Genomic DNA, 13,251 nt, shown 5'->3' with positions numbered 1-13,251 from the left:
GATTGCAAACATTTTCTCCCATTCTATAGGTTGCCTGTTCACACTGATGAGAGTTTCTTTGGCTGTGCAGAAGTTCTTTAGTTTAATTAGATCTCATTTGTTGATTCTGGCTTTTGTTGCCATTGCTTTAGGTCTTTTAGTCATGATGTCTTTGCCCATGCCTATGTCTTGAGTGGTATTGCCTAGGTTTTCTTCTAGGGTTTTTATGGTTTTAGGTCTTACGTTTAAGTCTTTAATCCATCTTGAGTTAATTTTTGTATAAGGTGTAAGGAAGGGTCCAGTTTCAGTTTTATGCATATGGCTAGCCAGTTTTCCCAACACCATTTATTAAATAGGGAATCCTTTCCTTCCCTATTTCTTGTTTTTGTCAGGTTTGTCAAAGATCAGATGGTTGTAGACATGTGGTGTTATTTGAGGCCTCTGTTCTGCTCCATTGGTCTATATATCTGTTTTGGTACCAGTACCATGCTGTTTTGGTTACTGTAGCCTTGTAGTATAGTTTGAAGTCAGGTAGCATGATGCCTCCAGCTTTGTTCTTTTTGCTTATGATTATCTTGGCGATATGGGCTCTTTTTTGGTTCCATATGAAATTTAAAGTAGTTTATTCTGATTCTGTGAAAAAAGTCAATGGTAGCTTGATGGAAATAGCATATAATCTACAAATTAATTTAGGCAATATGGCCATTTTCACTATATTGATTACTCCTATCCATGAGCATGGAATGATTTTCTATTTGTTTGTGTTCTCTCTTATTTCCTTGAGCAGTGGTTTGCAGTTCTCCTTGATGAGGTCCTTCACATCCCTTGCAAGTTGTATTCCTAGGTATTTTATTCTTTTTGTAGCAATTGTGAATGGGAGTTCACTCATGATTTGGATTTCTGTTTGTCTACTACTAGGGTATAGGAATGCTTGTGATTTTTGCACGTTGATTTTGTATCCTGAGACTTTGCTGAAGTTGCTTATCAGCTAAAAGAGATTTTCATCTGAGACAGTGGGGTTTTCTAAATATACAATCATGTCATTTGCAAAGAAAGACAATTTGACTTCCTCTCTTCCTATTTGAATGTGCTTTATTTCTTTCTCTTGCCTGACTGCCCTGGCCAGAACTCCTATGTTGAGTAGGAGTGGTGAGAGAGGGCATCCTTGTCTTGTGCAGGTTTTTCAAAGTGAATGCTTCCAGCTTTTGCCCATTCAGTATGATATTGGCTGTGGGTTTGTCATAAATAGCTCTTATTATTTTGAGATACGTTCCATGAATACCTAGTTTATTGAAAGTTTTTAGCATGAAAGGGCGTTGAATTTTATCAAAGGCCTTTTCTGCAGCTATTCAGATAATCATGTGGTTCTTGTCATTGGTTCTGTTTATGTGATGGATTACGTTTATTAATTTATGTATGTTGAAACAGCCTTGGCTCCCAGGGATAAAGCCAATTTGATTGTGGTGGATAAGCTTTTTGATGTCCTGCTGGATTCGGTTTGCCAGTATTTTATTGAGGATTTTTGTATCAACGTTCATTGGGGATATTGGCCTGCAGACTGGAGCTATTCTTATTCAGCCATCTTGCCAGCCACTCCAGACTTCTTTTTTTATTGCCAAATAGCATTCCATCATATATTGCATGCCACATTTATATATTTATTCACCAGTTGATGTTTTGGTTAGTTAACAAGATTTTATTGCTTACTTACAGTGTGCTAGCATAAGAGGTAAGCAATAGGGGTGTAAAGATAAATAAGACCTTCCCTTTGAGAGATGCAAGCATAGTGTAGACTTCTACAGCTTGGAGCTCAGTAGCTTTCTTTTTTTATTTTTAAAGTTTTAAAAAATTTCAATAGGTTTTTGTGGAACAGGTGGTGTTTGGTTACATGAATAAATTCTTCAGTGGTGATTTCTGAGATTTTGGTGCACCCATCACCTGATCAGTGTACACTGTACCCAATGTATAGTCTTTTACCCCTTACCCTGCCACTCTTTCTCCTGAGTCTCCAAAGTCCACTGTATCATTCTTATGCCTTGTGTCCTCATAGCTTAGCTCCCACTTATGAGTGAGAACATACGATGTTTGGTTTTACATTCTGAGTTACTTCACTTAGAATAATAGTCTCCAATTCCATCCAGGTTGCTGTGAATGCCATTATTTCATTCCTTTTATGGCTGAGTGGTATTCCACGGGATATATACATATACATATATATACATATATACATACTGACTATCATCATATATACATATGTATATATATACGTATATATATACATATATATATATTGAAACAGCCTTGGCTGTTTGTATATGTATATCATATATACATATATATACACATATGTATGTATATGTATATGTATATATCACATTTTCTTTATCCACTTGTTGATCAATGAGCATTTGGGCTGGTTCCATATTTTTGCAATTGCAAATTGTGCTGCTATAAACGTGTGTGAAAATATCTTTTTCGTATAATTACTTCTTTTCCTCTGAGTAGATACCTATTGGTGAGATTGCTGGATCAAACGGTAGATCTACTTTTATTTCTTTAAGGAATCTCCACACAGTTTGCCATAGTGATTGTACTAGTTTACATTCCCACCAACAGTGTAAAAGTGTTCCCTTTTCACCACATCCATGCCAAAATCTATTATGTTTTATTTTTTTTGATTATGGCCATTCTTGTAGGAGTACGGTGGTATCTCATTGTGGTTTTGATTTGCATTTCCCTGATCATTAGTGCTGTTGTGAGTCTCCACACGCTGCTCTGTCCATCTGAGTGGGAGTTGCAAGTTAGCCCTGCCTCCTATCCAACATTTTTCAGAGCTCATTAGGTTTAGAAAAGTGCTCTCCTTTTATGGATTCTCACTGGAACAGGATTTACATCAGATAACACTCCTAAAAAAAGGACTTTCACAATCAAATATTTCTAACACCTGCCTATCTACTAGCCCTTGTCATAAAACCAAAGTCCTCTGTGCCCTTGTATTAGTCTGTTTTCACACTGCTATAAAGGACTGCCAGAGATTGGATAATTTATGAAGGAATGAGGTTTAATTGACTCACAGTTCTGCCTGGCTTGGGAAGCCTCAGGAAACTTACAATCATAGTGGAAAGGGAAGCAGGCACCTTCTTCACAGGGTGGCAGGAGAGAGTCAAGTGAGCAGAGGAGGAACTTGCCAAACACTTATAAAATCATCAGATCTCATGAGAACATACTGACTATCATCTGAACAGCATGAGGGAAACCACTCCCATGAATCAATCACCTCCCACCAGGCTCCTCCTTAAACTCCTAGGGATTACAATTTGAGATGAGTTTTGGGTGGGAACACAAAGCCAAACCATATCAGTCCTCTATGTCAGTCCTCATTCTACTGACACAGCTCTCTCTGACGACCTCTTAGATAGTAAATCTGGTGACACACACAACTGCTTGTATGCACACATCCATAGTCTCATTTTAGAGTGGGGATTCAGAATCTGTATTAGAGATCTATAACTTCTGCCACAAATGAACCTGAAAGTTTCAGTTGCTTAACACAATAGAATTTTACTTCTCACTCATGTAATAATCCAGTGTTGGTGTTCTTGATTCGTGGGTAGCTTTCTCCATAAAGTGTTTCAGGAAACACTGGCTCCTTCCATGCTGCGCCTTGACTCTACAGTAGGGCCTCAGATTCTATTTCATTAGTGAAAACTAGTCACATGGCCTCATCTAGATGCAAGAACAGGAAAATGTAGTTTTTTTCTGGGCAGCCACTTCCCTGTAACAATTGTACTCTAAGGAAGGGAGAGTACAAATTTTGGTGGACTACTATCTTTCTCTTATCAGGAACGCTCAGAAATGTTGCAAGTTTACACAGCTGTTAAGTGGGGGAGAATAGATTTAAAAACAGGTCTGTCTAAATTCACAAGTTGTTTTCTTAATTACTATGCCTTCTTATAAAAAGGTAGTTCTCTTCTAATTTTTAAAAGAAAAATATTTCCTTCTTTAAAACAAATTGAAACTCAGCTAATCTATCTCATGGCCTCCAACTAGACATTTCAAGGTAGAAGTACTGGGAAAGCTGTGTTCTAGCAATGCCCTTGCTCCGGACTTCATTTTTGTATATGTGGTTCATAGTCAGGAATTCTGACATGACTGTAATGATGTTCAGAGTTCTCTTTTGCAGTTTTGATTTCCATCTTCCTTTTCCAACTGATTCTGTCCTTACATTTCTACATTATACTCTATTAGTTGTTCTGAGTATTTTTCCCAACTTTTAGGAAATGAATTTATACTTTGTTTTCACATATACTCCAACAGGTTTGGTGGGGGAAAATAAACAAACGGCAGTTCAATGTGTTCAAGTAGTTGGATATTTTTAAAAGCCAATAATTCAATGTAAACAACTGCTTAATTGCAAAATTATTAGCTAGTGGTTTAAAATTCTAAAATCAGTTATTTGATTTACCACCACCACCTTCTTTCCTCGGAAATGCTTTGGGACTCCACAACTTCAGATGTGGCCAAAACAGGTATTTGTATTTCCATGTATCTGCGCTCTCTGACAAAATTCTCCTTCCTTTACTCACCTCAATTCAAATACTTTTTTCCTCAGAATCCTGATTAGAAAATTCACTGGATACATTAAAATAATTGAGATACATGATCTTTGATAAAAACACTTGACCCTATGAGGAACTCCTGGTGATGGCTACAGAAAAAGTTGTAGATGTTATTTAGGGAAGGAATCCAAGTATTAACCAGACCCAGATCTCAACTCTTCTCATGGCCTTGACTCAAGCTTTTAATTTCCCTCTGGAGAGAAGACCGTTAACCTCTTAGCCAACACTTTGGGAAGGACCAAAAAGATCAACCTTATATAGCAAGAAGTCCCATTCTGAGTTTAAATTGTGCCTGTGTTTGGGACTTAGATGTATCCTTGCATGCAACTCTACCTGCATGAGCGACTGAGAAGCATCCGGGAAAGAATTTATTCTAACTGGACAGGAACGAGGTTGGCAGGCTCTAATTACACAGCCTTAGTTGGGGAGAGAAGGATCAATCTGGAAAACACTGTTTTATGTCACTTAGATGTGTTTGTAACTCATCCCTCCTTTGACAGAGTGTAAATAAAATGAGAGACTCATTCCTTTCATTTCGCCACAGAACTCCATGAAGCTTTGATGCCTTGAGGACTCCAAGTGGCAGCCCATGGAAACAGAAGCAGTACCTAGCAGAGGTGACAGTGGCCAGCAAATACAGGGGTACCCAGCAAAACCCTGTTATGGAGGCAATGGAGTTGAATCTCAGAATGGCAAAGTGAGTTGTGAACTATGAAGAATAAACCACATTTTGCTGACTCTGGTCTCTAAAACCTGAAAAGGTTTTTCTGAGTGTTCTGGAGGATGCCTCATAGGTATGCATGAAGAATACAGTCAGAAACCATTTGGTATCTGCCATTTTTCCCTTTAGCACTCTAGCAGGCTTTTGCAGACATTACCCCAGCCCAAATTCTGAAATGAGAATACAATTAGGTGCTCAGACAGAAGCAGAGGTCATTCACTAGCATTTGAATTAGCATCAGGGTTTCTAGACCCTAATTAAAATGGCCACATTCTCAGGATCCAAGGTGCATGAATGTATGAACCATGTGGAAAAGCCAAATTATTTTGAACTGGAGAGACGAATGTTGGATGAAAACTGGCCCAGGCAGAAATGGGATTGTAAGGATTCAGAGCTGCAGTTCTTGAGTATTATAGAGCCAAATGCTGATAGCGTTATCTACCAAAGTAACTGCTTCATGTTATTAATTTTCAGGGATTTTGTTTTATACCATTTGGCTTGTTGAACTAATAAGACTTCAAGGTGGTACAGAACATCAAATACTATCTTCATTTCTGACACGAGGAAGAGGAGATCATGTGCCACCAAAGGCAGTAATGAGGCCCAGAAGTCATTGACCACTATTCCTGCTGCTGCTGTTGCTTTCACTTGGCCTTGCTATTGAGGATTCTATCTCTATCATGGACACCTCAGCCTCTAATATTTCTCTTTGCCCAAACTGTGTTGTAGTGAAGGTTTGATCTTGACAGGACTGTGATGCTGTTTTGTTAAAAAAAAAATCTGGGGCACAGATAATTCAAGACAGAGATGTGTAGAAAACTTGAGGAAATTCACATTCAGAAACATATAATCAGCCATTCATTCATTCATTCATTGGGCATTTATTGAGTGACTAGTGTATATTTGCCTCAATCATAAGTGTTTATTGACTACATATATTGCTAAATGAGCATCTAAACACAAATGTGTGACTGTGTCTCTCTTCAGGTGCTCTGAAGGTAAGCAAAATTGATTTAGCTATTTTCTCTTTGTTATGCATTTCTCCACCTAATCCCTTTGCCTTCAGAAGAAGAATTGTTATGGATGATCCAGGAGAGACCCAAGTATGATAGACAGGTCAATGACTCCACAAAGATATCCATATCCTATTCCTTGGAAACAATGGATATGTTATGTTAAATGTCAAATGGGAATTAAGTTAGCAAATTAGCTGGTCTTGAGATTGGGAGGTTAGCCTGGATTATATGTGTGGGCCCAGTGTAATCACAAGTGCCTTTATAAGAGGAAGAGAGAGGCAGAAGAGGGAGAACCAGAATGACGTAGCATGAGAAGAGAAGAACTCGACTTCATGTTACTGGCCTTGAAGATAGAGGAGGAGGACCATGATGCAAGGAATACAGGTGGCCTCTAGAAGCTGGAAAAGGTAAGAAAGTAGATTATCCCCTAGAACCTCCAGAAGGAATACAGTTCTGCTTATCCCTTGATTTTAGCCCAGTGAGACCCATTTCAGATTTCTGACCTCCAGAACTATAAGGTAATAAATTTGTGCTGTTTTAAATCACTAAGTCAGCATTAATTGGTTACGAAAGCAGTAGTAAAAAAGTACACAAATCAGTTGTCTAAATCAATGGTTCCCGATTTTGATGGTGCAACAACAGTAGAGCTTTGAAACTCCTGATGCTCAGGTTACTTCCCAGATCAATCAGAAACTCTGGGGGTAGCCTCAGGCATAAGACTTTTTTTTTTTTTTTAAAAGCTCCATAGGTAATTCCAATGTAGAACAGGATTGAAGACCACTGGACTAAATAAAATTTTTGTATCACTATATTTTAACCGTGAAAATCTCATTTGGCTGAGAATAATCTCTTCTTGCCTATTTCTACCAGTTTGTCTTCCAGCAGGACAAGGAAAAGTGAAAAGAGACAAAAGCTCCAGAATCTCTGGACCATGAGGCCCAGAAAGAAGAGCTTAAAACAGCTTCCCAAACAATTGGAGTGAAAGGTAAACATGGCTGGATGCTTGCCCCAAGTTTCTGTTTTGGCAGATTCAGCCTCTTCTAAATGTCTGAGTATGTATTTCTATATAAAATATCATTTGTTTTATCTTCAGTATGACACCTAAAAGTCATTGGAAAATGGACAAATGTTGCCAACTGAATTTTAAAGGTGACCTATCAAGACTTCCATGCAAGACAGTAAAGTCAATTGAATGCCCAACCAAGTAAATTCATCACTCACCAGAAAGCAGTGTGAACCGTAATTCACTAGTACCAGCCAGTTGGAGTTTAGAGCTTTGGATATAGATAAAGTAAGTCTGAGAGCTTTTTTTCTGATGAATGAGGACTGAAGAATAGGCTGTATATGAGATTAACTGTGCCTTTAGGAGGAATGAATTATATAGGCATCCCCTCTACATCCATGAGGGATTGATTCTAGGATCCCCATAGATAACAAAATCTGTGGATGCTCAAGTCCCTTATATAATACGGTGCATATAACCTATGCATCCTCCTGTATACTTTAAATCATTTCTAGATTGCTTACAATATCTAATAAAATGTAAACACTATGTAAATAATTGTTTTACTGTATTTTTAAAATTTGCATTACTTTTGTTGTTGTATTGTTATTTTTATTATTATTTTCAATTATTTTCTATCTGCAGTTGGTTGAATGTGTAGATATGGAGGGCTGATTGTACTCTGAACCTAATCCCTCCTCTTGATTCAGGAAGAATTTATTTACTCTGGCAGATTGGCCTTGACATATAGACAATATGGGTACAAAGAGTCATATTAACTCTTTCTGACCACTAGAAAACATGACATTGAATTGCCAATCTATTGAGAAAGACATTGTAGATCCCCAATTGACTCTATTTTCTGATTTGGCAAGGGGCTGATGAATTTCCATACATTCATGGAGAGCAGAGGGTGAAGAATGTAGAAAGCCTACTTTCATTCAAGGGAGTGGAACATGTATCCCATGTACCCTGGGTTAATGTCTGGTCTTATGTAGATCAAAAACTTGCTGTAGAGTTGACTCCAAAGGCCTGAGTAGGGATAAAGGGACCAAGACCAGTGTGCCGAGGCTGACTTGCAGCAGTTGATTAGCACTAATTATGTGCATCTCTTCCTAACTGCTTTCAGCGACATCATTTTGGTAGCTTAAAATCAGCCATGATGGAAGTATTTACACTACAGAAATTGGCAAATACTACAAATCAACACCCATCCACCCTCATCCTTCCTCCCCTAGAAAGGCAGTTGTTAAACATTTACCAACACATTGGAACTTAATATACAGTAAAACAAGCTGGGTCTGAGAGGTGTGATGAAAGAATGAGGAATGTTTTACTTGGAGAAGAGAAGACTTGGGTGGACATCATTGTGCTATATGGGAAGAGGGATTAGATGCCATCTTTATTTCTCTAAATGGTAATTCATAACACTGTACACATGTGTATGTGGCAGGGGGTATTCCATGGCAACTGCTCTTAATTCAATATAAAAAATAATTTATTGATGTGCAGCACAATTTAAAGAAGAAATAAATTGCCTCAAGAGGTTATGAGCTCTCCCATCACTGGAAGTGAGCAAACAGAAATTGAAAGCTCACTAGGCAGGTGTGTTGTAGATGAATTTGAAGTATTAGATAGTACGGGGACTGGACTTTATGAAATCTAAGGTCTCTTCCAACCTGAGTTATTTTTGATTTTGTGAATATATAATTGATAGGCTTAGAAGAATTTAAAGAGGTCTTAGCATTGATAAGGGTTCAAAACCAGGGTAAGGGGAAATGTTTTATAATAGCTCAAAGAAGGCTTCTTACTCCATTCATACCATTCTCCTTCCCAATTGGTTGCCTTCATTCCTCTCCATAGCAGTAACTAATGGTAAAATAAGCAGAACACAAGTGTCCTCATGTCCCCACTTTTATCCTTCTTTCTCTACTACAGATTGACACTGTTAAAGAGGGTCTTGCCACTATCAGTTGACTGTATGTATCTTAGGAAAAAGCCTTAAATATATTTTGTTTTTGCCAAGTGCCTCTGAAGCTTCAGATGCTACCTCAGAATGTTTCCCAAAGTGAATTGAAATAAGAATTCTACTCAAGGCAGGAAGAAAAAAAATTCACCCTAAATTAAGTAGGCACTGGAAAGAATTATACAATTAAGAAGAGTAGTTACATATTTATGTTGCTTGAAACTATATTCTATAAAGTCATGTCAAACATAGAAGCCATAACAATAAACATAAAAGAAACAGAGAGGAGGTTAAGTATATTAAAAATCTTTCCCTAGCAGCTCCTTTTTAGTCTACTGACTATTTTCATTAAGCCAACAATTATTTCTTTAAGATCTGAGGTACATGGGTCAGTAACGGTTTCCATGGTTTAGATAGTTATCTACATGCATGGGGTGTTTGAGATATTCATAGAATGAAGGCAAGAGAAAAGCTGACTTTTGAAGCATCTCCCTCCTTTACTTCAATCCACTTGGCTGTTGATTGAATGGGATGAAAACTCTTTTCTCTCCCCCTCTTTGTGTGTGTGTAGCTATTAATGTGATATATGTGGGTGTGAGTGGTATATATGTATAACAGGTTTGGGGGTACTTGGACCTTGTTCATAAAATAACAAACATTTTATGATTAAAGGACTGCTATAAGAGTATTTCTGGATTGGTAGAGTAAGGACTTCCAAAAATCCACTCCTTCATAAAAGCAACAACTAACTAGGATAAAATATTAAAATCAACCTTTTAAAAAAATCTGGAAATTAACCAAAGTTGTGATAACTATTCATTCAGGAAAAATCAATAAATCTTGACAAGAATAGTGAGGTTTGTGGCATTTAAACTTGTTCTATTTCCATGTCTCTCACCCCAGCATAGAGGTAGCCTTGACAATCAACAGTTTCACAACTATGGCTGTTGAGAGAACCAGAAGCCAGGCAGTCATGAGGAGGCAAAATGGGTTTGAAGTTCCCCCATAAAACCTTATTTCCAAAAAATTGTAATTGTTGGGCCAGGCGCTGTGGCTCACATCAGTATTCCCAGCACTTTGGAAGGCCAAGGTGGGCAGATTGCTTGAGCTCAGGAATATAAAACCATCCTGGGCAACACTTTAAAGCAGCATCTGAGGCTTCAGAGGCACTTGGCCAAAACAAAATATCTTTTAGGCTTTTTCCTAAGAAACACACAGTCAACTGATAGAGGAAAGACCCTCTTTAACAATGTCAATCTGTAGTAGAGAAAGAAGAATAAAAAGCGGGGCATGAGGACACTTGCACTCTGCTTATGTTACCATCAGTTATTGCTATGGACAGGAATGAAGGCAACCAATTGGGAAGGAAATGGTATGGATGGGGTAAGAAGCTTTCTTTGAGCTGTTACTAATGTGTGAAAATTAAGCAACATATTCTTAAGTAATTAGAAAATGCTTTGAGATTAATGAAAATGAAGACACATTATACCAAAACTTGTGGGATACAGTAAAACTGTTCTTAGAGAGAAATTTATAGCTCTAATTAAAAAAAGATCTTAAATTAGTAACCTCATGTTACGCCTTAAGACACTAGAAAAAGAAGAACAAACTAAACCTAAAGTAAACAGAAGGAATGAAATAATAAATACTAGAGTGGAAATAAATGATATAGGAATAGAACAACAATAGGGAGAATCAACATAAACAAAAGATGGTTCTTTGAAAGGATTAACACAATTGACAAATCCTTAGGTGGATTGCACAAGGAAAAAAGATGACTCAAATTATTAGAATCATAAATAAAAGAGATGACGTTATTAACAACCTTACAGGGGCGGAGCAAGATGGCCGAATAGGAACAGCTCCAGTCTCCAACTCCCAGTGTGAGCGACACAGAAGACCGGTGATTTCTGCATTTTCAACTGAGGTACTGGGGTCATCTCACTGGGGAGTGCCGGACAATCGGTGCTGGTCAGCTGCTGCAGCCCGACCAGCGAGAGCTGAAGCAGGGCGAGGCATTGCCTCACCTGGGAAGCGCAAGGGGGAAGGGAATCCCTTTTCCTAGCCAGGGGAACTGAGACACACAATACCTGGAAAATCGGGTAATTCCCACCCCAATACTGTGCTTTAAGCAAACGGGCACACCAGGAGATTATACCCACACCTGGCCGGGAGGGTCCCACGGCCACGGAGCCTCCCTCATTGCTAGCACAGCAGTCTGTGATCTAACTGCAAGGCAGCAGCGAGGCTGGGGGAGGGGTGCTCGCCATTGCTGAGGCTTAAGTAGGTAAACAAAGCTGCTGGGAAGCTCGAACTGGGTGGAGCTCACAGCAGCTCAAGGAAACCTGCCTGTCTCTGTAGACTCCACCTCTGGGGACAGGGTGCAGCTAAAAAACAACAGGGGAAGCAGCAGAGGCCTGTGCAGATGCAAACGACTCTGTCTGACAGCTTTGAAGAGAGCAGTGGATCTCCCAACATGGAGGTTGAGTTCTGAGAACGGACAGACTGCCTGCTCAAGTGGGTCCCTGACCCCTGAGTAGCCTAACTGGGAGACATCCCCCATTAGGGGCAGACTGATACCCCACACCTCACAGGGTGGAGTACACCCCTGAGAGGAAGCTCCCAAAGTAAGAATCAGACAGGTACACTCGCTGTTCAGCAATATTCTAATTTCTGTAACCTCTGCTGCTGATACCCAGGCAAACAGGGTCTGCAGTGGACCACAAGCAATCTCCAATAGACCTACAGCTGAGGGTCCTGACTATTAGAAGGAAAACTATCAAACAGGAAGAACACCTATACCAAAACCCCATCAGTACGTCACCATCATCAAAGACCAGAGGCAGATAAAACCACAAAGATGGGGAAGAAGCAGGGCAGAAAAGCTGGAAATTCAAAAAATAAGAGCGCATCTCCCCCTGCAAGGGAGCACAGCCCATCGCCAGCAACGGATCAAAGCTGGTCAGAGAATGACTTTGACGAGATGAGAGAAGAAGGCTTCAGTCCGTCAAACTTCTCAGAGCTAAAGGAGGAATTACGTACCCAGTGCAAAGAAACTAAAAATCTTGATAAAAGAGTGGAAGAATTGATAGCTAGAATAATTAATGCAGAGAAGGTCATAAAGGAAATGACAGAGATGAAAACCATGACACGAGAAATACGTGACAAATGCACAAGCTTCAGTAACTGACTTGATCAACTGGAAGAAAGAGTATCAGCGATTGAGGATCAAATGAATGAAATGAAGCAAGAAGAGAAACCAAAAGAAAAAAGAAGAAAAAGAAATGAACAAAGCCTGCAAGAAGTATGGGATTATGTCAAAAGACCAAATCTACGTCTGATTGGGGTGCCTGAAAGTGAGGGGGAAAATGGAACCAAGTTGGAAAACAGTCTTCAGGATATCATCCAGGAGAACTTCCCCAACCTAGTAGGGCAGGCCGACATTCAAATACAGGAAATACAGAGAACGCCACAAAGATACTCCTCGAGAAGAGCAACTCCAAGACACATAATTGCCAGATTCACCAAAGTTGAAATGAAGGAAAAAATCATAAGGGCAGCCAGAGAGAAAGGTCGGGTTACCCACAAAGGGAAGCCCATCAGACTAACAGCAGACCTCTCGGCAGAAACTCTACAAGCCAGAAGAGAGTGGGGGCCAATATTCAACATTCTTAAAGAAAAGAATTTTCAACCCAGACTTTCACATCCAGCCAAACTAAGTTTCATAAGTGAAGGAGAAATAAAATCCTTTACAGATAAGCAAATGCTTAGAGACTTTGTCACCACCAGGCCTGCCTTAAAAGAGACCCTGAAAGAAGCCCTAAACATGGAAAGGAACAACTGGTACCAGCCATTGCAAAAACATGCTGAAATGTAAAGACCATCGAGGCTAGGAAGAAACTGCATCAACTAACGAGCAAAATAACCAGTTAATATCATAATGGCAG

Source organism: Piliocolobus tephrosceles, chromosome 12, assembly GCF_002776525.5.
Source record: "Piliocolobus tephrosceles isolate RC106 chromosome 12, ASM277652v3, whole genome shotgun sequence".
NCBI lineage: Eukaryota > Metazoa > Chordata > Mammalia > Primates > Cercopithecidae > Piliocolobus > Piliocolobus tephrosceles.
The sequence above is the reverse complement of the archived record's forward strand: the minus strand, read 5'-3'. Positions refer to the sequence as shown.